Below are 27,525 nucleotides of genomic sequence, written 5' to 3' on the forward strand. Positions count from 1 at the left end.
TTTTTAATCATTGTGAGACAAATCTTTAGAGTATGGCATCATTTTATGTCGTTGATTGAATATTGAATGTATTGCAAAAATTGCAGCTTAAAACTATTGAACTGAAAAAAAAATCAGTGAGAGAACTTTCGTCTTCAGGAAACGAAAATTTTCAATATTGATTCTCCTGAAATTATCAGCAACGATTCTTTTTCATTTCCGTAACTAAGCAGCCGTATCATTGTTGATAAATAAAAATTAACAAAACGATTCCATGCGATAAAAAATCAGAAGTAATTCTCCGAGTGAGTGATTTTTTCCATCCTTGACCCTACGTGCATCACAATACAGTGAATTTGTCACCGATTTTTCTTTTCATCATTGCATGCCTGTTGATATCATTTAGCGTTGAAAGAGCTTGTATTAGCAATGGGTAATATGGGTCAATTGCAAGCGGCTGTGTGCGGCGGTGGAATATACTAGCTTTTTCGGGTAATTTCTATGATCTATTAGCTGAAACGAATATGCCGTATGGTTTACCTCAAGTTGATGGAGAAAATTATGGATGCCTACAACCGCAGCGAGTTTCGGAACGATTTGCCCTCGCATAAGCATCAATATGCTTATCAACAGGACAAATCTACAGAAACCGCTTTGCATTGCCTAGTGACAAAGATCGAGGGGACACTGAAATATAGAGAAACAGCAGTATGCGCTTTTCTTGATGTTGAGGAAGCCTTTGATGACATATTTGATAAAATATTGTTAAACAAAAAAATCCCGTCTTAATGCTTCATCTCGGTTCATTAAGTGGCTTGAATCGTTCCTGCGCGATAGAATTTTACAAGTCCAGCTGGGATCCGGTGTATCGTCGGCGTTCACGAATAAATCTGGTGTACCACAAGGTAGTAACCTTGGGCCGCCTATCTTCATTATTTTCTTCAATGATGTCGCTGATGCTCTTGGGATTGGTTGCAGATTAGTTTCCGCCGATGATTTTATACTTGACGATTCGCATCATCGAGGATTGTTATAGTTTACTATCACTTTCAAATACAATCACTTTTAAATACCTTTGTGACGTGGTGTAAACTAAACTCTCTGATTATAAGTACCGCAAAATGTGAACTGATAACATTTCATCGCACTCAAACGCCAATCATTTTCAACTATACCGTAGACGGTGAAGTGCTGCGTAGAGTCGATTGCGTAAATGATCTTGGAGTTATTCTTGACCGAAAGCTAACTTTTGATAAACATCGCGCTGCACTTATTTCGAAAGCAAGTAAGTAATTGGGATTCATCGCTAAAGTTGCGCGTGACTTCAAAGACCATCACTGTATAAACCCCCTATGCCTCATACCGCCATTTGGCGGGCTTCAGTCGAAGTTTTGAAAAGCTTCAATATGTACTTAAAAAGTGTTTATAATTGAGTTTTAAATTAGTTTATTTGACACGGCACGATACATTTTCTGTTTTACTGAGCCAAGTACAATTCGTTTTAATTCTACGTTAGCAGGGAAAAGAGGGAGGCCTTTTCTTTATTCTCGCGGCCGACTACGAGCTAGTGGGGATTTAAGGTGAGAGGAGGGGAGATACAATTTTGACTTAAAACTATTTTGGAACTTTGTTTTTCAACTGGTAGAGCAATTGTATTCTTGTTTGTTGTGGGTTCAAAATATTTGTGTAAGCATAGTTGCGGGCTCTTCGTTTCCGTGTCTTCAGCATAGCATATTTGTATCCTTAATCTGACAAATAGACAAAGAAAATTTTAAATTTTAATGTCAGCGTTTTTCAGAAAGCAGTATAACTGTGTCATGTACTGGAGATCACCGCTTCCCAGAATGTCTCTAACGGGTACGTTCGGTTGTTTTCCTCGGGCCCGAAGGGAATCTATAAGCTCGGACCTAACACCACAGTATTCGGTACACGACCAAACAACATGCTCGATGTCATGGTAGCCATCGCCACAAACGCAGTGATTACTGTCTACAAGCCCTATACGAAAGAGATGCGTGTTTAACGTGTAGTGATTGGACATAAGTCTAGACATCACGCGAATGAAGTCCCGACCTACATCCAACCCCTTGAACCATGCTTTCGTCGATACCTTAGGAAAAATGGAATGTAGCCACCGTCCCAGTTCATCTGAGTTCCATGATGATTGCCAACTGTTGAGTGTTCTCTGACGCAAAATGCTATAAAATTCATCATAAGCAATTGGTCTTTCATAAATATCGCCATCAATAGCACCCACCTTAGCTAAAGAGTCAGCCTTTTCGTTACCCGGAATCGAGCAATGAGAAGGGACCCACGCTAAGGTAACCCGGTAATTTTTATCTGTTAAAGCACTTAAAAACCACCGTATTTTCCCCAGGAAATACGGGGTGTGCTTCACAGGCTTCATCGATCGCAGAGCCTCAATGGCACTGAGACTGTCTGTGAAGATGAAGTAGTGGTCTGTGGGTAGGGTTTCGATGATTCCAAGAGAGTACTGAATAGCAGCAAGTTCTGCGACGTACACGGAAGCAGGAGCATCGAGTTTGTAGGAGGCGGTAAAATTTTCGTGGAAAACACCGAAGCCAGTGGACTCATCTAGATTAGATCCGTCAGTGTAAAACCTTTTATCATAACTAACATGTTTGAACTTATTCGAAAAAATCTTAGGGATCTCTTGGGGTCGCAATTGATCCGGGATACCAGAAATGTCTTGTTTCATGGTGGTGTCGAAAAATATAGCATTATTAGAAGTATCTAAAAGTGCGACATTGGAGGAATCGTATGAAGAAGGATTAATATCTTGAGCCATATAGTCAAAATATAAAGTCATAAATCTGGATTGAAATTGAAGGTCGACCAACCTCTCGAAATTTTCAATTACTAATGGGTTCCTAACTGTGCATCGAATTAGCAACCGGTAAGAGAGATTCCAAAAACGATGTTTCAACGGAAGAATACCCGCTAACACTTCAAGACTCATCGTATGGGTCGACTGCATGCAACCCAAGGCAATACGCAAACAACGATATTGTATTCTCTCTAATTTTATAATGTGCGTGTTCGCGGCGGAGCGGAAGCAGAAACAGCCGTACTCAAGAACTGACAATATCGTTGTTTGGTAAAGCCTTAGAAGGTCTCCTGGGTGGGCTCCCCACCAGGTTCCGGTAATCGTACGAAGAAAATTAATCCTCTGTTGGCATTTTCGTGTCAGATACCTAATATGGCAAGCCCAGGTGCATTTAGAGTCGCACCAGACCCCGAGATGTTTAGCGACTAAAACCTGAGTGATTGTTTTACCCGTTAGTAGGAGCTGCAGCTGAGCTGGGTTATGCTTCCTAGAAAAAACGACCAGCTCAGTTTTCTCCGGAGAGAATTCGATACCCAGCTTAAGAGCCCATTCAGACAAATTGTCTAAGGTATCTTGCAATGGTCCTTGCAGATCGCTAGCCTCGCTACCAGTAATGGATACAACGCTATCGTCTGCAAGTTGCCTTAGCGTGCATGAATTTGCAAGACATTCATCGATGTCATTGACGTAAAAATTATATAAGAGAGGACTTAAACATGAGCCCTGGGGAAGGCCCATGTAACTAATTCGGGAAGTTGTCGAATCGCCATGTGAGAAATACATATGCTTTTCTGACAACAGATTGAGCAAAAAGTTATTCAAATTTAGTGAAAGTCCCTGCGAATGAAGTTTCGCGCTTAAAACTTCTACAGAGACAGAGTCAAAAGCCCCCTTAATATCCAAGAACGCAGAAGCCATTTGCTCTTTTCGAGCAAATGCGAGTTGAATTTCAGTAGAAAGCAACGCTAGGCAATCGTTTGTCCCTTTGCCCCGGCGAAAGCCAAATTGAGTATCTGAAAGTAAACCGTTTGTTTCGACCCATTTGTCTAACCGTAAGAGGATCATTTTCTCCATTAATTTCCGGAGGCAAGAGAGCATTGCAATCGGCCTATATGAATTGTGATCAGAGGCAGGTTTCCCGGGTTTCCGAATAGCAATGACTTTTACCTCCCTCCAGTCATGCGGAACAATATTTAGCTCAAGAAACTTGTTGAACAAATCCAACAAGCGTCTTTTTGCAGAGTCGGGTAGATTCTTCAACAGGTTGAATTTTATTCTATCTAACCCTGGAGCCTTATTGTTGCACGACAGGAGAGCCATTGAAAATTCCAACATCGAAAATGGAGGCTCTTCCGTAGTTACTATAAACGCGTCGCGAAAGGTTTTCTGTTCCGGTACAGAGTCCGGACAGACCTTTTTGGCAAAATCGAGTATCCAGCGATCTGAATACTCCTCACTCTCATTCGAAACGTCACGGTTCCGCATGCGCCTGGCGGTATCCCAAAGAGTGCTCATCGCTGTTTCCCTCGACAACGCGTTTACGAACCGCCGCCAGTACCCGCGTTTTTTCGCCTTTACTAAGCTCTTCATCTGCCTGCCCAGTGCCTCGTACTTTCGTAGTAGGTTGACAGTGCCGTACTCCCGGTAGTCCTTATACGCCGCGGACCTTCGCGCGTACAGCTCAGAGCACTCTTTGTCCCACCATTTGTTGGGAGGGCGTTGTCTAATCGTTACCCCGGGTATCGGTTTCGTCTGAGCTTGCGTCGCGGCGTCGATTATCAAGCCAGCTAAGAACGCGTATTCTTCCTCCGGAGGAAGTTCCTCGTGAGTCTCGATAGATTCCGCTATAATAGACTCATAACGCTTCCAATCAATATTACGTGTAAGGTCGTAGGAAATATTGATTGGGTTCGGGGGAGTTGAACCATTAGCAATTGATATAACGATTGGAAGATGATCACTACCGTGGGGATCGTTGATTACTTTCCACTGGCAATCTAACGCTAGTGATGTCGAGCAGAGGGATAGGTCAAGCACGCTTTCACGTGCCGGAGGATTAGGTACGCGTGTCGCTTCCCCAGTATTCAAAACTGTCATATTGAAGTCGTCGATCAAGTTACAGATTAAAGAAGATCGGTTGTCGTCGTACAGCGACCCCCATAGCGAACAGTGAGAGCTAAAATCTCCCAAAATCAAAAAAGGTGCGGGAAGCAATTCTGCTATATCAAGGAGTTGCTTCTGTTCAATCCGCGCGGATGGGGGAATATATAACGAAACAAGGCAAAGGTCTTTTCCATTCATATTCGTTTGAATGGCAACAACTTCAATATTCGAGATCGAGGGGAGGTCAATTCTGAAAAAAGAATAGCACTTTTTGATCCCTAAAAGTACCCCTCCACCGTGTGAGTCTCGATCTCGACGAATGATGTTAAAATCGTGGAAATTAAGTTGGTCATTTGAATTGAGAAAAGTTTCACAAAGCGCGAACGCATCACAATTGTATGTGTTTATCAAATGTGAAAATAAATCAAATTTGGGGATGATACTGCTGCAGTTCCACTGTAACACAGTGACAAAATTCCTAACCTCTTTCAACGAATTAGTCATCGAAAGATACGATAGCTGAAATGAGGGGCCAAGTTGCTGTGAGTTGCTTCAAAAAGGTTTTCACTGTTGGGAGAAGGGCAAGAAGAATGTTTTGAAGGGGATCTGGTATGTTGAATGTTTTAAATATCCAGTCCACAATATCAGAGAATTTTATGAACCCTGTTTCTTTTATGTCTTCTGATCGAGAAATGGGTGCCCGAGGGGTTTTTGGTGCCCCAGGAAGCAAAGTGTTTATAATGATTCATAGTGATTTGACCGAAGCCCGTTTAGAAATTAACTTGGGCACTAGAGGGTTAAAGCACTGTATTATTCGCTAGTGCGTCCCTTACATGAAAACGTTAGTGTGGTCTGGACTCCGCCTTGAGCGTGTACAAAGACGATTCATTCGACTGGCCCTGAGAGATTTACCTTGGCGTGATCACACCAACCAACCACCCTATCCAGACCGTTGCCGCCTACTTGGACTTGACACTCTAGAATAAAAAAATACATGAACCTGTTTTCCAATATTACTTAACTATCCGATAATCAGAATTCGTCATTTCAATTAACACGCCATCTTAAATTTCAATTTGTCGTCGGATACCGATTTTCGGTTAATAAGCGTCGTCCTGGTTCCAGAAGCACCAATATTGGGGCGGTTTGCGAAAGTTTTCCACAGTGTTAGAAAGCTTGCAGAAACCTGAAGTCTAGCGACTCACCTTTGTGGAATAAGACCCTAGAAGGACTTCGAAATTGCTCTGGAAAACGAGAACTGTTTAATAGAGCAAAACTAACAGGTATTTGGTAATTGTAAAGAAAATTGCTAACAAAATACAACAAGAAAATAAGAAAATCTAAAAGAAACAGTTGAAAGCAAACGTGTGAATGTATTGAAAGTACTTCCACATTCCAAAAGTTTAGCTAGGCTTAGAAAGACTGATACCACGGAATGTCAGAAAACACTGAATATTATGATGGATAACACTGGTTGACAAAAACGAAACAAGTGCTGTCCTAAAGCTCGAGGCAGCTATCTGAGAAGGGTTATAGCTTTTCAACCATTTCTGTGAATTTTGGTGCCTCTAGACATTACCATAACGCTTAAGCTTATATGAGAGTTCGCATAGTAGTTACTTGCCGGGTACGTCACTTTAATGTTATGTTCACGAGAAAACTCTTTTAAGTCTCTGAAAAAATGTTAGGCGCTGGGAGCACCAAAGTTCACAGGAATGGCTAAAAACTTATAATCTCTAAATTTTTTCTAGTTTAAGCTTTAGGGCCACATTTGTGTTGACCAGTGTAATCACTTGCCAGGATCATATTCAAATGGGCCATATAAATCTCCGGGGATTGTTGGAATACAGCCAGTTATACTCTAGATGGGCAAGCAACTCTTCATTTCAATTAAATATTTCGGAGATGTGTAAAGTTAGCCAAATACTAGATTACAAACCACCTAGTTAAAGATAAACTTGAGTGATTTGCATATCGAGAGCCTGAAGACGGGATAAGACACTCCCCTCAAGGTTTAAAATCAATAATCATCAAATAAAAACTAATCATCAAATAAAAACAATTTATTTGAAATCCTTTAAGTAAATTTCAATTTCCTTAGTAATCAACAAATCAACCACTGTTGCGTTCCACATATTAGCGAGAAATATCGAAAAATCCATTCAGGCCAAGGAGCAACGTTTCTTGATATTTAGGGAGAAATTGATAACAATATCGCACGCTAGCCTGGAGGGCTAGTGGCGGTCTCGATCAACTAGATTGATTAAGAGAATTCGTTATCGATATTGTTTTTGGTACATTATGCATGTTGTAGGATAAGAACAACGATACACCGTACCGCAGTGCTGAGTCGAGAAAATTTCCAGCTCGAAAAGATCCTCGACCTGAACGGGAATCGAACCCGTCCCGAGAAATTGATAATACCTCTCAAAATTCAATGCAAATATCCATAAAAGAGCTCAGCATAGACAGCAACACAATGAAAAGGATTAATGCCATACTGATAAGTCGCGAAATAACTTCATAAGTCGGCGGCACATCGCTAACGAAAAACTACTGAAGGACGCCTTTCAGGTGAAATTTCAATATCCTTGTTGTGGTCATCAGCCATCGACGACCTTCTTCGAAGCCCAGTAGAAGAAGGCTTCGACGTTATTGGTTTTGCAAAATCTCACAGCACAATTGTGCAGGCTTGAATGTAAATCCCTCCAAACTATTATTATTCTTTTTGCTCGAAAAGGAAATACAGTATTTCAAAACTGCGGCTGGAAAGCACCGAAATAAAATCATCCACTGAAGCCAAATGTTTAGGAATAATTATTGAAAAATTCATTTGCTACTCCTGTACTGAAGAGTCAATTCGCGGGCACTCCAGCATTTGTACATTTGGGTACAGACCCTGCAACTTTTTTATTCGAAATTATTTTTATAAAATATCTAATACTGTATTTGACCATATTAAACCATAAAATATTTTGGATGCCTCGATGTTACATGTCCATGTCTGAGCAACACGAACTTCGTTTTTAAAACAAAATATCTTTTAATTCCAATTCAACGTTCAAAAGAACAAAATAAAGCCACACATAGGCAAAACAAAGCGGTGAAGTCTTAGAAATAAGACGGCCCTATCATAATCCTTAGCTCATCCAATCACGATACAAAACAGTCATTCGTATTTCATCAATCAATCAATCAAATGTTAAAGCAACTAACTCAAAAAGTGTATAGGCTATAATGTGTTCCGAAAGCCATTCAAAATTCAGACTGCAAATTGTGCGCAAAAATGGAAGAGGTTTTTAAACTAAATCAATACCAACAGCGCTTGGCAAAACTTGAAGGAAACTTGAAGGAAAGGTGGTTTGATAGTTCTGGTGCTCTTGAATTAACAAACTAATTTTATACGGTAAAAATTAGCCCAATCAAGATCCAACTCTGACGAAGAAGAATACACATTTGATTAAGTTTGCATCAGTGGGATTTTTTTAACCAGCGGCGAAGTTAATCTCAGATCAAACCAGTAATATTTCAGTTTTCATGGACTACCGACAGCACACCTCACACCGTTTGCTGTTTCCTGTCAGATTTGTCCGATGAAAGCCCAAATCGGAATCAATCGTGTGCGTTTCTGTGCCGCCGGCCGAGTTTGTGCTTTCGTTAAGCTCTCGAAACCAGACCGCCCACGTCCCCCGGGCGGACGGCGTTGACTGGCGTTCCAGCGGAATCACTCATCAGCCAGCCCAAGGTGGTGGTTTTTAGGACGACGGCTGATGAGATTAAAAATGAAGCTTTGTCAAAATAAACGCGCCGCGTTTACTTCTTCCATGCTGTTGCCGCCTCTGCCTCGGCTTAGAATCCGAACCGGTCGCGTCTAGAGCGCTAAAGTTCGCGGAGTGTTATTGCGTGTGTGGGCGGGTCAAACTCCGGTGGACTGGCACTTCAAAAAAACCTGACTAACTGGACTGGTGTGGTGACAGAAACTGAAAATCATTATTTTTTGCGAGTCGTTGAAACCGACAATCACGATTATAATTCGCTTCAACTCAATCGGGATCGTTCAACCCGATTGTCAAAATCGGCCGACGCTCGAAGCTGGTTCTCAAGATTCACACGGAGGGTTTTTCTTCACAGGTGGAAGAACAGAATACACTTTGGTTTAACTGTAACTGAAAATAACGGGTAGGATTGATTACCGTTCAGCAAGACATGTATCGCGAAATTTTGTAATCCGTCTTTTATAGTTAAATCTATACAAGTAGCACTTCCGCACATGTATTGCAAGTTCCAGGAGTACGAATTGCTTTGCATCTTTAAATATTTGTGAATGCTTGCGTTGAATCGACAAATGAATGTCATAAAAAGTAAATTCTATTCTTTATCTCTTCCACTGTGATAAAAATGGGTTTTAAGTTGGATAAGTAACATAAAGTAAAGTGAAAAAATCTAAACAACCGAATGAGACTCCTTCGGCTTTTTGTTGGAGAGCAATTCACCAGTTCTGCGCCAGGCAAATTACAATGGCGGTGAACGGCACGTACATTAATATGCCTACATTCTCACCAAACGGCAGCCATGTACGCCATGATGTAAGAACGATCGTCGTCACGATCACGCTGCTTCGAATGGTGCATTTTCGTGTTCGATTCTAGTTGTTCGCTCAGTTTTGTTGTTTTTTTTTACTTTTCATCGCAAAGTATTATTTTAGCATTATTTATGACTTTTATGAAGCGAATAAGTTCTTTGCTTCTCTATCCATGTCACAGCTAGCAGAAGCAGCAAGGGGTTCGCACAATGATTGCTTTCCAATTACTACTAGCTCGTCTCTCAAGCAATCTTCTAGGTGTGGACGATCAAACCATCAAACTAATCGGCACCGATTCCGATTCCAGCAACAATTTATCGAGGCACTCTTTCTATCTATTGTATCGCCCCTCGTCGCACACGATCGACGACCGACGATGGGAGACTCGCTCTCTTGATTATGCGAATCGTAATGTAAAGTACACGAGCTTTGCAATATGGCACTTGCTTCGCTGCCAGCTAAGGCAGCCCGTCGTAAATTCTCACGGTACAATTTGTACCGTCTGTCGTCATCGGTGTTCTCGTATTTTTTTTTTTTTCAACCATTCATTACCCGATTTGCTCGGAGGTGATTGAAATTGTATATAAAATATCGACAGTATTAATCATAATTATGCCTCCGTTGTAAACGGTGCCGCCGTGAGCCGAAATTGAGCCTAGTGGAAGTTGTCTGCCGAAAGGTTCCACCCTGTACCGGACACTCCAGAGAAGTGCGCAGCACAGTGGGCTAGTTTTTTAATTGAATAATAACTTGGGTAAATGTAAAAGAAAACTTGCAGTTAAATCTTTACACAAGTTCGCGTAGCAATGTCAAGACAAAACTGAGAAAAATAATTTATTTTCAAACCGGAACAGAATTAGAATAAAACTTTAAACGAACAACATTAAAAAAAAATTGTTACAAAATATAATGATAACTTCGAAACGACTGAAAATTGGGAACAAATTAGCCTAAAGCTTGTGAAAAATAGCTCAAATTATTTCATATTCGAATAGATCTCTCCAAAACAGCCACTTATTTTTAAAATTGAGCGATATCTTTGAGAGATCTTAGAAACATCGATAGAAAAGTTGTGATTCAATTTTTAAAACTTTACTGAGTAATTTTGAGATATGCTTAGAGCATTTTTCTGCCATTTTATTGAAGAGCTGAACAAGCTAGTTAAAACAATGAGTTACATCGTCCGTGAGTTTTTTTTTCAGAAAAAATGGTACATTTAAAGATAATTTGGACACAGTTTGAAGTTATTTTTGGCAATTTTCAAAATATATTACAACAACATTTGAATTATTCTTTTCATTCTATTAACAACACCGGTCAGTACAAGTTTGGCCCTAGAGTTTAAACTGAAAAAAAGAAAACTTATAGCTTTTCAACAATTCTTGTGAAATTTTGTGACCCTGGCAAGCTCGGAGGTGCATCAAAAAGTGGCAGAGTAATTGCTTGCCGGTTCCGAAGCTTTTACGTTTTACGCTCACGGGAAAACTTCATTGAGGTCTCTGAAAATTTTACGTATTTCCGACTTGGAAGGAGCATCTACATTCACAGAAGCAGATAAAAAGCTATAATCTTTTAGATTTTTTTTCCAGTTGAGCTCTTAGGTAAACATGGTCGACAAAAGTAAAAAAATTCCTAAATTTCAAACTGAAAAAAGACAGATTATAGCTTCGGCTAGCAACGGTTTATGTGAATTTTGGTGGTCCTAGCCAAGCCGGAAGTGCTTAAAGTTGTCAGATACTTAATTACGGGAGTACTTAAAGTCATTAGAGACTTGAATGAAGTTAACCAGTGAGCAAACAAGCAAGCGACATTTGAGTGTTTCATAATACTGTTTAGATATTTTTGAAACAAAAGCATCTGAGACGTTTTGGAATCAGTTGTCAAACTTTATTGGGCCTTTTGATGCACTTCTGAGCTTGCTTGGGGCATCACAATTCACTAGGACAATTTTTTTCGCTTCTGTCGACCAGTGTCACATTTGCCAGATGCTCAAAAACTGCCTGATTCATTGTTTTGAAAACAACCTTCGAAGCTACAAATCCACTCGAAATGGCTGCAAGGGTATAAAGCTTGCTTCTGCACAAATCAATCATTTTAGTGATGGATGGTGGAAAGGACAGTCCACTTTAGTAGCAACGGCGATAGCGACCGCCTGCTTAAGGCTCAAACAGATCGTTATACTAGCAGGTGACTTGTTTGGCAAAAACACAGGCTTTCACAGTATGGCAATCATAATCTACCGGCCGTCCAATTGTTAGTGTGAAAACAGCTTCCCATTGTGCTGTCGAAGTGCCCTAATCCTCACTGTCGGGGTAGCACAGGGATGCGATCAGCATTATACCGATTTTAGATTGAACAACAGTTGTCCTTTTAGGGACAACAAATAAATGATTGAAGATTGAATGTTTTCTCGTTTTGCACTACGAATAAAATGACTGTTGAAACTTGTTGACGCCGCATAGTGTTTGTTCCATTCCTGTTCAGTGATGTCGTATCCGGTAAAGCTTTGCTTTGTTCGGGCAAAATCACTGTCGGGGTAGCACAGATATGATTTGAAATTTAACAACAATTGTCCTTATAAGGACAAAACAAATCCAAGATTTAAAAATTTTTTGTTTCAGAAATTCACCTCACAAATCCGACGTTGGCTGATCAAAATCAAGTTTATTTTTTGTATTTTTTTGAATTTTCCGTTTGAAACTTGTGTAAAAGGAATTTCGAGTCACTAAAGTTTGATTCCTCCTAATATTTGGTCGCAGTTTTCTATTTACTGTGGCGCCTCTAATGGAGGTTACGAGAAACCAATGACAGCGCAGAGATGAGGAAGGTTTGTTTACATAGTGTTGCAAGTTTCATCAAATTCGAGTCAGTGGATCACAAGTTTTCGACGATGGAAGCTAAAAGACGTTTGCACTCACGTTGACGTAGTGCCTCAAATTTCACAAATCAACCGTAAATAGCGTGATGAAACGATTCAATGATACTCTAACGCTGGATCGTGCTGATCACAGCAACCGCAGAAGTGGACGATTGACAAGCAGCTACGATTGGAAGTCAGCAGAGCAGTTCGGACGAACCCTGGGATCACCGTGCGCAATTTGGCTAAGAAGTTCTTAGCACCGTACAGCACTGTCCACCGAATTAATCGGCGTGAAGGCCTGTGGTATGTTCTATGCGTTCTAAGTCTTGACTAAATATTCTTTATGTCCAAGCGCAAGCGGTTTAAATTCGTGTTTGCTGACAAATTCGCTCGGAAGCTGCTGATGTGGCAGCGGATCTGCAGCTGTGGCAAAAAAAAACCAAGGTTCCAATCACCGGATCAACCATGAAAGGCCAGGTGTACAAGTAACAGTGCCTCTAGAGGCGGATTTTGCCGTTCATCCAATCACATGACGGTCCGGGAAGTCATGGAAAGGTACAAGGAAAATGGAATTGATTTCATCTAAAAAAGCTATCAACCCACCAAATTGCCCAGATTTTCGTCCAATTGAAAAATATCGGGCGATAATCAAGAGCAAGGTGAAGAATATTGGCAGAACGATAAAAAACAGATGATTTATATAGACGGTGAAAGAAAATGGCGGATTGAGTTGACAGTTCTACTGTGCAGAATATGATGGGTGGAACAAAACGAAAAGACGATTTTTTTCTGGATTTTCGATAAATTTGGTGCAAAATGATATCTCAAGATTTTTTCTTTTATTGTTAAAAAAATGGTTCGGAAATATTGAGTTTCATAATTTTCCTATCATTATTTCTCGTTTCAAATTGATTCCGAAAATGAAACAATAAAATTAAAATTTTATCGGACTTCAAGATTTTTGAATTTTACGGATCCTGAAAAAACTGTACTCGATTTATCGAAAAGTTAACAATGTGCCGAAATATAGACGTTTCTTTCCAGGACAACGATTCGGGGTCTATTTAAATTAAAAATTAAAAATAAGAGAAACCGGTCATCAATGGCATACATTTTTCGAGGATTTGTTTAGCAAATTCTACTTTCTAGAAAATAAAATTGTTAAAAATATTAAGCATATTCCTGTGTGTCGTAAAAAATACTTGAACTCATAAAAGAAGGCACGCATTTTTGTCCACCCTCCGTTATTAATGTGGTCCACTATGCTGTGCCAAGAGCACTTCACCGAAAACGATCAGTTCACTTACGGAGAAGACCACCACGGGCCAAGAAAAACAAGCACTCAACAAGTTCTCTCACGCCCTTTCCGATGAGGAAAGCTGGGTTGAGCTGCCAGACTTTCCACCGCTTTTATGGTAGAGTTCCACAGCTAATTTTAGTCAATAAATTTACCTGTCTAATTTTAGTAAAGCACCGGTGAGTGAACGTTTTACCCCATTGGCTTGATGCTTTACAAGCCAGAACGACACGGACAGCGTGAGCCCTATAAAAGCTGAGTTGAATTACAGAAGTGAACCGTAAGTGCATATGGTAGCGGTGAATGAAACAACACAAAAAAAGCCTTACATCAATGAAGCGAGAAGGAGGGACTATTATAGGGCATAATCTGTAAGTATTATTAATATCAATTTACCATACACGCATATGCAGTTCTCGCATCAAGCGGATAAAGTAGCCGAGAAGACAAAAGCTGCTGCTTGCTAGGGCAGGGCACTCGAGTGCGGTAGGGCCGCGAAGCAATATTTTTCTTTGCGGCAATTGTTATTATTTCACGAAAGGAGTTAAATGTTAGACCGAGAGAGAGAGGGATTCCACAGATCAATGGGCCGGCATATTTTGGTCCAGAGCGGGTTTACTAGGGAAACTTTCCAGTTCGGTTTCCTAAAACCGTTGTTAGACATGTTATGCTAAATTTGTTACTGGGGGGTAATCTGATATGCATATATACATGAGTATGCAGTATGGGCTTACAGATTGATCGGCTCGGTTATAAATGCGGTATGATTTACGATCGTCCGGCAACCAACAACGGTGCTATCTCCGGTGGTTTTAAGTACCCTTTTTTCGACCGACAGCTGCGACCATTCGATTCGAGAGTGAGTTGCATTGGAACAACAATCGAACACGATAACCATATCGGTGCGTGTGCGCATTCGGACCTATTAGTACAGACATTATGTCAACGTAATTTCAAATACGATATTAAAAAACGTCAAACGACGGCCATTATTTCGCTATCAATCCCACTCACATTTATGTAAATGTGATCCATATTGGAGGCGATCTTTCTTCAAGGTTTTTGACCCACGCTAGAGTTTCGCTGAACTTCACGCTTTCTGAATGAATCAGAACTTCGTGGATTCTTATGCAAATGCTTTGCTCATTCATAAGTGGGCTTCGCAGCTGCTTCTTGCCATCGTACTCGTGGAAACATTCATTCACAAGCCGAGCCAAACGACGTGTTGCATTAAAAAACAGCATAACTAGATAACCGTTAACACCTGCATCGAGTGTCATCGTTAGACTATTCACAGCCCTTCCTTTTCTAGCTGCTGCTACTTCTGGCCCAACCAGGTCACACTAGGTGTTGCATACTTATCAGAACTATCAGGCTTTGCTTGAGTCGAGTTCATCATTGCGGGTCCGGTTGTGTGATTCATGACTCTCCGCGGCTATCAACAACGCGTCAGCCAACGGAAGAAAGTTTCCTTCGTTGGCGTTCGAAAAAGAACACAAAAGATTATCACGGTAGCGGAAGTGTGGACAAATTCAACGAACGTGGCTTCATTTGCATACCGAAGGTGCCGTTGGAGTTGCGCCACTGATTGATCAACGGTGCGACAGAATGCAGCGAGGGGTGATTGAAGAGGCCACACTCGGTGCGGTGTTCCACGCACCGGTAGTCCGTCCGCTAAGTTTGAATTAGCATAGATGTTGAGTCGCTAGAGCTGCGTTGCTTTGGTGGGTCTGAAGGCCGATAGTCAATAATATGTACTATTAATTTGTCATTGGTATGAAGTTCGGTTTAGTAAAAATAAATTTGTCTTTGAATCTAAAATTAGGAATTTAAATTCTTCTCGCATGAAAATTTTCTGTATTTGCTCAAATTGTTCGAAAATTAGAAAAAAAACAGACATATTGGCGTCTCACGGAAACGTGGAGGGGTCCAGAGGGGTGGCATTTTTACAAAACAAAGAGCAACTATTCCCCTTGAATAATATTCCATGTTTTCTCAGATCGGCCGCGTCAGTGGTGAGAACGACCATTTTCAAAAAATAAGTTCCGTCTGGGGACTTTACGGGTTAATGATGATCGGTTCGGCGGTTTGAAAATTGTCAGAGGGTGACATCGCTCATCCCCCTCCCTATCTTCACTACGCCAATGAGATGCCGAAAAATTTCAAATGTCGCGGTAACACCACAAAAATACGATTTATACTATAAAATCTCCGTATTTAAATTTGCACGGTTATCGTGGGAGTCGTTTCCAAGTTTACAGAGTACGAGTTGACCCCCGCTTGCCTACGTTTATGAGACAGAGCGAAACAAATCATTTAGTTTAAAAAACCCCTAAGTGGTTTCGAGTCTATAGGGAACAGACAGTCGCATTTATAGATTTAGATATAAATAGAAGAAACTTTGTTATTTTCGAATGAATAGATGAATATTTGAAATTTATTTTTAACTAATCCTCTTGTTTTATATTATTCTTTTGATTTAATGTTTCCAATTTATCCGATTTTGTTCTCGCCTACATTGATCTCAACTTCATAAAAAACTAGTAAACCCGAAAATAGTCAATCACTAATACCTTAACGTTAACATTGAAATATTCATATTAGAGTCCATTCAAAAATTAGGTAAGATAAAAATTGAATTTTTGAATAACTTCCAACCCTTTGTCTAACATGTTTCCCTTACTCAATACACGAAAAAAAAACATTACTTCATTACCACTCATTTGCGTTACGTAATATTGAAACGGACCTTCATGAAAATCAATTAGAAGACGTCCATTAACAATGTGGCGCAAAAACAACTGTTTTTGACCCCTCTCCCCTCTCTGTCACGTTTTTTGGTATAGATCTTTGAAATTTTCCGTGTAGTTTGCAACGCTTTACCAAACCTGAATGCTCATCTTAATCTTTTGCCTTGGACTATCCGGCTTTTTATGCACCATAATGGCGGTCGCTGTAATGCGTGTTCGTAATATGCGGCCCTCTCTGCTTACGTCAGATTTGCGATTTCTGTAAAATTGGCAACACAAATGTTGCCAGATATATTTTTCTTTTGATAAATTGTGTGAAGACTTTAAACTGCCGTAAGCAGAGTTGTCAACAGGGTGGGTAATTTATTACGAACTTTGCATTATAGCGTTTGCCATTATGGCGCGTAAAAAGCTGGATTCGACTAGATACGGTTAAAACTGCAATGAGAGCGCAATCAGGGCCCAGCACTCGAGATGGTTTTTTTTTACACTGACAGCTCGAAAATGGGAAATCGAGTAGGGGCGGGCATATCAGGCCCTGAAGAATGATATTTAATCATTCAAAATTGAAAGGAAGGCTTGAAAATGACAATTGTCGCTTCAGTTGCATAGAGAGAAAAACTGCTCATCATCTGTTAAGCGAATGCCCAGCAAAATTCACTAAACGGCGCAAATTTCTTGATAAGGGACTTCTAGAACCTTGGGAATATGGGATAGCTCTCCGAACAATGCTTTGAATTTCATTCGCTACATAATACCGCAATGGGACAATGGCTTCAATCGCGATAGTAACTATTAAAACGCATAGTAGTTGTCTATGAAAGATAAAGTTTAGGGCAAAAAGGACAAAACACAATAGATCTAAGTACTGGCCGCGGTGGTACAATGCCCCAACAAGAAAAAAAAAACATTTTACCAGACCCTCAACCTAACCTAAATGGTAATATGTGATGTAAAAAAAGGATATCAAAAATATCGAAGCTGTCAAAAATTTCAAGTTTACATTACACTTGCATTTTGTTTAACTTTTTAATTCTATCACTTTCACCACTTTCATTTATCACTTTTCACAATACGCAGATACGTATTTCAACTACATAGAGTCTTCTCCATTAACGTTTGCGGTAAAAAAATGGACTTTTTTCAGATGGTGATGAAAAAAAAAACTAAGACAGATAATTGAGTTGGATAAATTTCCCATTAATGGTAATTATATTATTTTATTTCTGCTGAAACTTTACACAGATGTTACAATGGGCTAAAAATATCGTTTTGAGCTAACATATGCGTTAAAAAATGGACTTTTTTCGGATGGTGGTGAAATAAAAACTAAGACAGATAATTAATGTCCTATGGAAGGTAATTATGTCATAAATGTACTATGGAAGGTAATTATGTTAACTTACTTGCAAAAAAAATCTACGATCTTGCGTGCGGCCTTCCGGCAGTTAACCGAAACATTCGCCATGGCGGACGAAAACATGCGTGTAGGCATGTTTTTTTCAATTCTTTTTTCGTTTTATTTATCAATTCCTCCTTAAATTTCGCGACAAAATTGTTGAAGTAGAGCTTATGCTTCAGGCTTGACAGAAATCCGCGATGAGACGCAACTTGGGAACGTTGGACGGGTTCGCTACCTTGGGTACCACATCGACATTTAGCCGTTTCATCTCTTCAAACGATCGCCTCGAATAGTGAACCGACTACTTCGTACTATAAATTCCCCCGTTCACGGCCAGTCCGGAGCGAGAGAAGAGCAGCTTTGACATCCTCTTCTCGCTGATTGTCAGCCACAGCAGCACAGTCATGGGGAACTTGGTGTGTGATAGTAATTTCACCTTAGTGCTTACTTCTTTCGTGGTGGAAGTAAAATACAAAGTGCCCTACCAGTCGTTGCCATCCAGGGTGAGACAGGTCTCGTCGTCCATCACCACCGCCACGTCTTGAATTGCCGTGAAAATCGATTTAACCATCTTATTCAGGCACTGTCGCTGCTTCATTGCCTGCAGCTCCGAGACTAGTGAACGGGTATTGGCCATCCATGTCCATGTTCGCCAAGCACTGTTTGATCGGTTGCACAGACCTCCAGGCCAAGCGCACGCAGCGAGGTAGCCACTTTTCCCTCAGTCTTCCTCTTCAGTATCCTTTGGAGCTTCTTGTCGCTCAGGGCCGCCCGGAACCGGGCTTTCTTTCAATGCTCTGATCGGTGTCCAATAGTGCCAAGATATTGTAGATGCCGGAACGGGCGTATCCGGTGTCTACGTAATGCGTGTAGGCATGTTTTCAAGCTCTTTATTCGTTTTTTTTTTATTAATTTCTCCTCCGTTTTCGCGACAAAATTGTTGGAATAGATCTTGTGCTTCAAGTTTGTCCAGAAATTCTCGATGGGACGCAGCTGCTGCGGGGGATGTTGGGCGAATTCGCCGACTTCAGTACCACATCGATATTCAGCCGCTCCATCTCCTCCAACGATCGCTTCGAGTAGTGGGCCGACGCCAAATCTGGCCAGAACACCGTGTCTTCGTCCTTATCGTATTTCTTGATGAACGACGCCACTTCTGGCAGGTACTTCGTACTATAAATGTCCCCGTTCACGGCCAGCCCGGAGCGAAAGAAGAGTGGCTTTGACATCCCCTTCTCGCTGATTGTCAGCCACAGCAGCATCTTCTTGGGGAACTTGGTGTGTGAAATAAATTTCACCTCGGAGCTCACTTCTTTCGTGGGAGAAGTAAAATACGAAGTACCCTGCCAGTCGTTGCCATCCAGGGTGAGATAGTCTCGTCGTCCATCACCACTGCCACGTCGCGATTCGCCGGGAAAAATGCAGCTCTGAGACCAGTGGACGGAACTGCCGCTTCCTGACATGTATGTCCATGTTCTCCAGATACTTTTTCACTGTTTTACCGCATGCACCAACCTCCCGGCCAAGTGCACGCAGCGATTCAGCCACTTTTCCCTCGGGCTTCCTCTTCAGCATCCTTTGAAGTTTCTTATCGCTCAGGGTCGTTGGCCACCCTGAACCGGGCTTTCTTTCGATCGTTGTCCAATAATCTCAAGATGTTGTAGATGCCGAAACGGGCATACCCAGCGTCCACAAAGTGCCGCACGATGTCCGTTTTTGACGCGGCGGGGTACCGTTCTTTGAACACGCACACTTCTGAACGGAGTAGCTTCACTTTTTTCGTCATCACAGTTAGAGTTTGACTGATAGTGCTGTCAATTTTTTTTTGCTAACTCATGGGTTACTATGATTGGTGATGCATGAGTAGTTACGTTAGTGCGATTAAAGGTAAACCCATGAAAAATCGGCAATTTTTGTCCATTTTATTACTGCAAACGTTACTTAACAGTGGGACAAATTTGATGACTAAGAACGTAAATTTTTTGATGAAAATTGGAAAAAAATCAGAACTATTTTCGTAAAAATGTTCTATCTCGAGATTGACCAACTCATTATTCACTTTTTATGATTGACTCATATATTTCAAATTTCATTTTTCTTTGCTTCATCACTCAGAAGCAAACGTTCCATACGGAGGATCATGTGGCATTAAGCAACCGTTTTATGTTGTTAACTTCAAGGAACTGCGTACCTTAGTTTACCAAGTATTATCACATCGCAGAGAGACAAACCAAATGATTCATGGCTTTTTCCACCGGGGTATTCGGAAAAAGTTATCGTAGTCAAAAGAAACTATTAGCTTGTCAGTTTTGATACCTTGATTGTTGCTACCCACATAACAATTTTTGAAAGGCTCTTTATTCTTCACATCATCATTTTTGTTCAAAATAACCATTTTATTTCCCTCGTCAACTTTTGATTAGAAGACAGGTTTGTTACGTAAAAAGTCATACATCAGAAGTAAAATTTTAAAATCAAAATCGTAAAGTTTTGCTGTGCAGTGCTGAGTAATTTTTATTTTCAGTTTGAGTATCTGTTGAAAGTAATTGTAATCAATGCGAACGGTTACGAAACATTAGTTGTGATTATCTGTTTAGATTTTAAACTGTTCAACTGTTTTTGAGCCAATGAGAGAGGCTGGCATCACGGCCAACTAATAATACGTGCCCCGAAAGCTATCCGTTTGAGTTAATAATTTTTGGTGAATTAAGTGGCCAAACTTGTTAAAAAGTGTCAAGTTGTGATCTGTGATGCTTTGTCTAAGTGAGAAAAGTGAAGGTTTTGTGAAAAACACAGTGTTCTTTGCGTGAAAATAGTATTTTTTCCTCGAATTGCAATTGAAAATTGTAAGGCCAGCTAAGTTGCGTGAGTGTAAGTGCCTACTTTGTGCGTCGCGCTAACTAGCGGTTCGTTATTAACATGCGAAAATGGAATGCATGGCGGTGTGAGCGAAGAGAACAATAATATCTGGCGAGAGAGCGAAGAGATTAGTGTTGCGCTGTGCTTGTCGGCGTTTGTTTCGCTGGCATAGGCATAACCAAAATAAAACAGATGAGTATAAGTTTTTGTATCAAACATTTTAAGAATGCATAGGCTCTGTGTGTAGTGGTTTTTAGCGGGTTTAGGACTTTGCCAGAAGTGTAAATGTGTCATCTGTTGGGTGCACAAAGTGTGGTTGCTTTTCGGTTGCGGGTGGAGTTTTTTTTTTATATTTACAAACCAGATTGTACGGTGCACTCTCACAGGTCAAAATTGGCAGTTTTACAATATAGTTTCAAAATTTATCATTCGAGCATGACAATGCGGCATGCGATTGATGCATCGTCTACAATTGTGAGTCCTGGCAGGGCGTTGACATTTTATTCAGTTCTATGTTCTTGTTTTATGATTTTCCTAGCTTTTGGACAAATGTTGATATACATAAGTAACTTTTATTTAATAATGTTGAAATCGTTTTGGGCGTGAAAATAGTTCACGACAACTGAACTTTGATTGCAATTATTTTGGCATTTTGACAATAAACTTGGAATTTTTTTTTGTTTAATATGCTTATTTGCATTTTTTTAAGTTTTTGGGCTATGAATGCATGGAACTTTGTCAGTTTTTATATTCAGTAGGTGTCTTTTGTGCGAAACGTCGTGTCGCGTATGCGTCGGTAGGAGAAAATGGAGCGGTCGTCCATAATGCCCCGGTGAAACGCATCATCGGCCCGGGTGAGTTTTGTTTATCTAGGAGTTTCCGGAGTGCAGTGGGCACGCTATTGTTTACTTCGGGGAGGTCAGCTCAGTTTCGTGCACGTTATTTTGACAGCGCTCAGTGTAACTATCTTAATACAGCGGTTTCGGAGCTCAATGACCATTACATCGTATAATGCTCGGGTGTGCCTTGTGGGTTTTTTTTACTCGCTCTAACGGTTCTTTGAGCTGGTACCAGTAGTTTGCGTTCGGCGTGCGGTGCGTTTTACGAAATTCATTCGTTTCGAGGTAAATTTTAATAGTTCATGGGATGAAACGCGAAGTTTGGTGTGATACAGACTGTTAACGATTGGTTGCCGATGATACCTAGAAACTTCGATTCTTCTATATGCCGATACAGCGATCGTGATGCGGTTCTATTTATATCGTCTTCTGATGGCCGGTTGCGCAGAGACCGAGAAATATCCATATCGGGCGCGAATTTGTGTAGAAAAGATCGCACCATCAACCTCGATGGATCCAGATCAATTCCTTTCCACTAACACTAATTCCTTCCTTTGATACTTGTGGATGATGCAGAGGATTCCTCGGTCTCTAGTAGCAACAAGTATTAAACTAACACTCCCGATATCCCTTCCTCTATTGATCTGCATTGGGCGTGGCCAGCTACGTTATTGACCAGTGAAAAGAAAAATCACCAGGAATTGTACACTGAAAATGGCTTGCGACTCCTAGGCACCATTTTGACGGTTTTTTGTGCAATTTCAGCTGGTTCTGGTCAATCGCGGGCAACACACGGGCGATCAAATATGCTATGCTATGCTATGCTATGTTCAACTGTTTTTGAGCCAATGTACCAATCAAAACAGTTCGAGTAGAGATGATGTAATGGCGATGAATCTTCCCGAAGAGGCGTTTTGTCCTAGTACAAACTAAAAACAACGTGGTAACAATTTGATGTAAGCAGAAGAAATAACAATTCAAGCAATTACCTATTTCAACTGCTTCGGGCACAATAATCGTCACATCGAATTCACCTGCCCCTTATCGAGGGATTCCCGTAAAACAAGCGAAGATTGTGTGTCGCAGCAATAAAAAAAACCGACGCCCCCCGGCTCTTCACCGTCCGAGCAGCAAACAAGCAGGCAATAAATCAGGCGCGCCCAATTTTTATGCGCATAACAAATACGAATTAATCGGTCGACCTTTCCGATGTCGACTCACGGGCACGCGCCACCCTGAGACGGTCCCAGCAGCAACAGCAGGGTTGACTTGGATGAACGCTTCAATTGTCTTCTAATTTAAACAGCACTTCATTCACTCCGTACGGCTTAATTGACTGACTTGGTTGCTTTGATCGAACTTCACGCTCGCTTGGATCGATGGAGTTTCACGCCGAAGCGAATGCAACTCAATACAGAATGGGAGAGGAGCTGGGTGCTTAGTAGTAGTTTCTGACCGACCACCAAGGAACGCTGGTTCTAGTCTAGGGTGCGCCGGTGTGCCTATATTAATTGCTAGTCACACTTTTTTCAGTTTATTGATGCTTAATTTATACGGATATTTAGGCGCCACAATTATTCCGCCATTGTGTCGTTTTTTCCTTCCTCGCTTCGGTGCATTCAATGCGCGATCTTTCTTCTTACATAACAAATTAATTTTTCATACTTTGTAGACTCAGTTTGTCTCAGTAGCGTCGGATGCTATAGGAAGAGGGGATACAAATAAATCCAATTATTCAAAGTACAATTAGTTACGGGGAGTTTGTCATTTTAATTTTGGTATTAAAAAAAGTATATGTCATCATTATGAAGGATTTTACTTTGTGAGCTCGACCCTCTCGACGCTACAGCTCGGGCTGCATAAATTGTCATCTTACTTCTACATGGTGATCGATATTCTATACAAACCCTCATTCAAGGTCTAATGCTTTAGCACCTCAGCGTCAGAGCAACTGTAACTCTCAGACGTGCCGCGCGCTTCGGAATGGGCTTGAACACTTTGGCGTCGGTCCTCGGGGGAGAGCCGTCCCCTGGGGAAATCATCCTACCCGCACTGATCTATTAGTATGAAACTTGAATCTCGGCTGCCCCAACCTACTCACTGAGGTGTAAAAATGGTGTGTTTATTTTTTGCGCTCAAGAGCTGGTCCCACTTGTTGTACGCGCTGTCGTCGTCGCCGTTCGTAGGCTCGCCCGAATGAATGGGTAGTCCCACGAGAACAAACGCGTGTTGGAGCTCCTCCCGAGACGCCAAGCGCCTCGTGCGGTTCGGCTGCTAGGGGATGGGGCATGACATCACTGGCAAATGTTGTATTTTGGGACCGCACAAACTACTTTCAATCATGTCGCGCAGCTCTGCAGCAAACGGCTACCGAGGAAGATTAGATCTGGTTTAACCGGAAACACTTTCTGGTGGGCCGATCGAATTGAAGCAGTAAAGATCTTCAAGCCGCTAGTGACACACCTTACTTCAAGGGGGTAGACTGACGGTACTAACCTTGTTTTCAGTGTCTCTCGTCCTCGTGAAGCACCTCGACGGATGGCCTTGTCATCATCATCTGCATTTCAATGGCAATCGATTTGTATGCGACACAAACATACAATTTACACCCAGTTGAAAATGCTAATTCCAAATGTAAATACCGTACACGACATTGTAAACTCTAAAGCAGGTACCGTAAGCGAGATTAGAAAAAAATATTATATCTTCGGAACCAGGAAGTACCAGCTTTGACTAACGGGCTGTGATCAATCAGCAACAACTGTTTGCGAGGAAAAATTTCCATATCCATATCTAGCTTTTGAAGTACCATCAGCTTCTGGCCGGATTCTACCAACTCATGCTCAAGATGCGCACTTCAGCGGTAAATAACCGCGCGCCGCCGTAGTGAAGCTGAAGTTAAGACGGTGCTAATTCTCCTCTCTGTGGTTGTTGTTATTGCTATTGTCGTCGTTTGACTGAGGGATATATCCTTTGCAACAATCGTGTGTGCACACCATCATTGACTGATTGGTATCCGCTATCCCAATAAGGAATTGAGGACATTCATTAAGGTCAGTTCCAGCCGGTACAACGGTCACTTTGGAAGGAGGGGAACGAAGGGTAACAGTGGCAGCGGTGCGCGGTACGGTCCGAAGTAAGTCGTCTATACGAGTCAATTTGTGGCACGGTGGCAGCCACAACTTTCAAGTTCTATTTGTACACCTATTCTGAAATAACTGTTTTGATTGTTCGATTGATACATTTTCATTCACGTAACAGCTTCGACAAAAGCAGTCAGACTTTCTAATAATCTACCTTGAAGGTTCACAGTCTCAAGCTTCGAACACTTCAGAATGAAAACTAATAAAAGTATGATGTTATACCATCTTCATTAGATTCGGAGTTTGTAACACTTTTTCGATATGAGATGTTTCACTTAACTGAAAAGTCCCCCTACATTTATTTGGTTCAAGTTCAACGCCATCATCTCGGTAACAGCTAGATGTCTATAATAATAAATAATTATTACAGCTGTGGTTCAGTCACTACTCGCATTTATAGATTAAACGGAGACAGTAAACGATGATTTATCCGAAATCTTAAATACAAGCAAATTACAGCGTAATTTCGATGAATTATTGTTTGGTTTCACTGCTGCCCCGCGCGCCCGATTGCCCTTAATCGCGGTAGTAAACTTCGAACACACATCAAGGAGTTTCGCAATAATTGCTTCGGTTTCGCCTGTCGCCTGTGTCTGTGTCGGATGTACGGTTAAGTTAAACCTAGCATCAATTATTTTCCCATCCATCATTCAATAAATTCCAGCAACGAATTGTCGAATTCCTGCCAACCTTCAGCATGCCCAGTAGTGGGTCCGGAGCTTGGTTACCTTGCCGTGGACGGCGCGAGTGGCGGACGACTCTTGCAGGGTCGAACTCCCCGCTGAACGTTCATTAATCAATTAAGATAAATATGAGGTTTAATAATTCGCATTTCTGTTCCCTGTCTTCGTGTACCGTTTGCGATGGCGCCTAGATAAATCACGATCTTCGATTTCTGCTGCAGTATAGAAGTAATCCATTCATTCGACTCTAATCGACCGTAATAAAGTTATCAAAACAAAAAAAAAAACTACTAAGTGAGTGTGTACCTTCCATGAATCCACTAAGCCAGATGAGGGTGGCACCCGGTGACGGTGTAATGGCGGTAATGCTAAATAATAATCATCGCCGGCTGACGACCGCTCTCAACCCGGTTCGGAACCAGTGCCGCGCATTGCTGGGCTGCCCGCGCTCTCGACCTTGGAAGGTTTTATTGGCAATTAAGCGTGACCAATCCGCGTAGTGTGGCGCTGGCCGAGCAACAGCACCGACCGTAGTCGGTGCATACAATGTAGGTTACCAGTGCCAACCGGGAGATTATCGACCGACGCTGTACAGTGATGTAACTCGACGGCAGGAGGCGTGGTGCGCAGATTTTTATGGAGATTTGTTTTTCTCTATCGCATCCTCTGCATGGTGGCCGCGTACTGTACTAACCGAAACTAATGGCCGTGCGTGAATTACGTACAATCGAAAGGAATTTCGGTTCTCACTCAAGTGGAGAGGCAGATTCTCAGCCCCCAGATATAAATGTACGTTCTGGTGCCATCATCATCATCATCAGCCATTAACATTTGGTGTCGACTGTTTGTTTGGTCAATTGTTTCTCGGTCGAATAAGTGGAAAATCGCTAATAAGGCCAAGTGGCCATAAATTAATTGATAAACTGAAGCACTTGCTTTCGCAGCGGTAATGTTCAGGCGAAATGCATTTGGATTTCGCTGGTGAAAAGTCGTTTGGATGAGTTCATATTAATTCTTACAATTCGGATAAATAAAGTGACGTATTGGCGGTAATGTTTTGAGTTTTCTAGCATTGAAGCTCATGTTACATTAAATACGGTCGAATCTTTTTGATAATCTCGGTAATATCTTCTGTCTATTCAATTTCTCATTGAAACTCACCTCCATCAGTCGATATTTCTGTTGCTAAATGCCTGCTGCGTTCGATGGTCTCGCATGGTAACCTGAGCAGGGTAACTATGCTCGTTATTTGAAGAGTACCTTATTCAAATTTCAAACTGAAGATGAAGAAAATTGAGGATGTGAATATATCTCATGTTTTTCTGAGTACTGCTTCGAAGATCTTTAATACCATGAAAAATAGCCAATAAGGAATGCTCAGATCAAAAGCTTCCATAGCAACAAAAGGCAATTCCTGGATTTGTTGATTTTCGTAAGCTATGTTCGACTCGATAAATTTTCTATATCAGGAGCAATTCTACAAGAAAGGAATCTGGATCTATAAATGCGAATGTCTGTCTGTCTGTTCCCTATAGACTCAAAAACTACTGAACCGATTATCGTGAAAATTTGTACATAGGGGCAGGGCTCTACATTTTTGAAACAAAACAATGAAACTGATATGTCATTTCGATTCGAACAGTTCATTTTCCCTTGATTCCTTTCGGCTACTATCAACGAATCACTTCTTTCTCTCTTTCCCTCTTTTTTCTTTCGGATCATTTCAAATGAAACTAATGACTATTTCAATCGACGGAGAGAGTAACGGAGGAAGAGACTCTTTCCTTTCCTTCAGCGTCTCAATTGAAATTAGCACCACATCGCGTCGTTTGATGGTAGTTTTCTAATACCGCAGGCCGTAGTTAGGGGTCATCCACAAATTACGTAAGGGTTTATGGGGGGGGGGTATCCGAAATTCTTACGAATGCTTACGAAGGGAGAGAGGGGGACTCAAGAAAATCTTACGTAAGATTGAAAATTTAAAAAAAACTAAGAAAAAAACAAAACTAAAAAAATTAAAATTAAGTAAATTATTTCTCGCTGTGATTCTAACTGCTGAACCTTGACAAAGCAGTGAATTCATTGTCGCTGAAAAATTATGTACTTTACTTCATTTCTACTTGATTTTAAATTTTAGTTACTTTAACATGATATTAACTGAATTAACTTGTTTTGTTTTC

At 41.1% G+C, this 27,525-nt stretch overlaps 1 protein-coding gene and 1 long non-coding RNA gene across 6 annotated transcripts in view; one reads left to right on the forward strand and one right to left on the reverse strand.

Annotated features, from left to right (window-relative positions):
• Positions 1 to 27,525, forward strand: part of LOC129732524 (inverted formin-2) — a 179,183-nt gene that overhangs the window by 23,438 nt on the left and 128,220 nt on the right. The window contains exon 3 of one of the 5 annotated variants that reach the window (XM_055693473.1): positions 13,839 to 14,040. The exons of the other annotated variants lie outside the window; for them this stretch is intronic. The gene's annotated coding sequence lies outside the window, so the exon portion shown is untranslated. The remainder of the gene's footprint in view (positions 1 to 13,838; positions 14,041 to 27,525) is intronic. 5 annotated transcript variants of the gene reach the window in all.
• Positions 20,453 to 23,988, reverse strand: LOC129732531 (uncharacterized). Its single transcript, XR_008729280.1, has 3 exons — positions 23,621 to 23,988; positions 22,509 to 23,219; positions 20,453 to 22,448 (listed from the first exon to the last, which is right to left on the reverse strand). It is a non-coding gene; the product is annotated as an uncharacterized LOC129732531 (long non-coding RNA).

This window comes from Wyeomyia smithii, chromosome 3, assembly GCF_029784165.1.
Source record: "Wyeomyia smithii strain HCP4-BCI-WySm-NY-G18 chromosome 3, ASM2978416v1, whole genome shotgun sequence".
Classification (NCBI taxonomy): Eukaryota; Metazoa; Arthropoda; class Insecta; order Diptera; family Culicidae; genus Wyeomyia; species Wyeomyia smithii.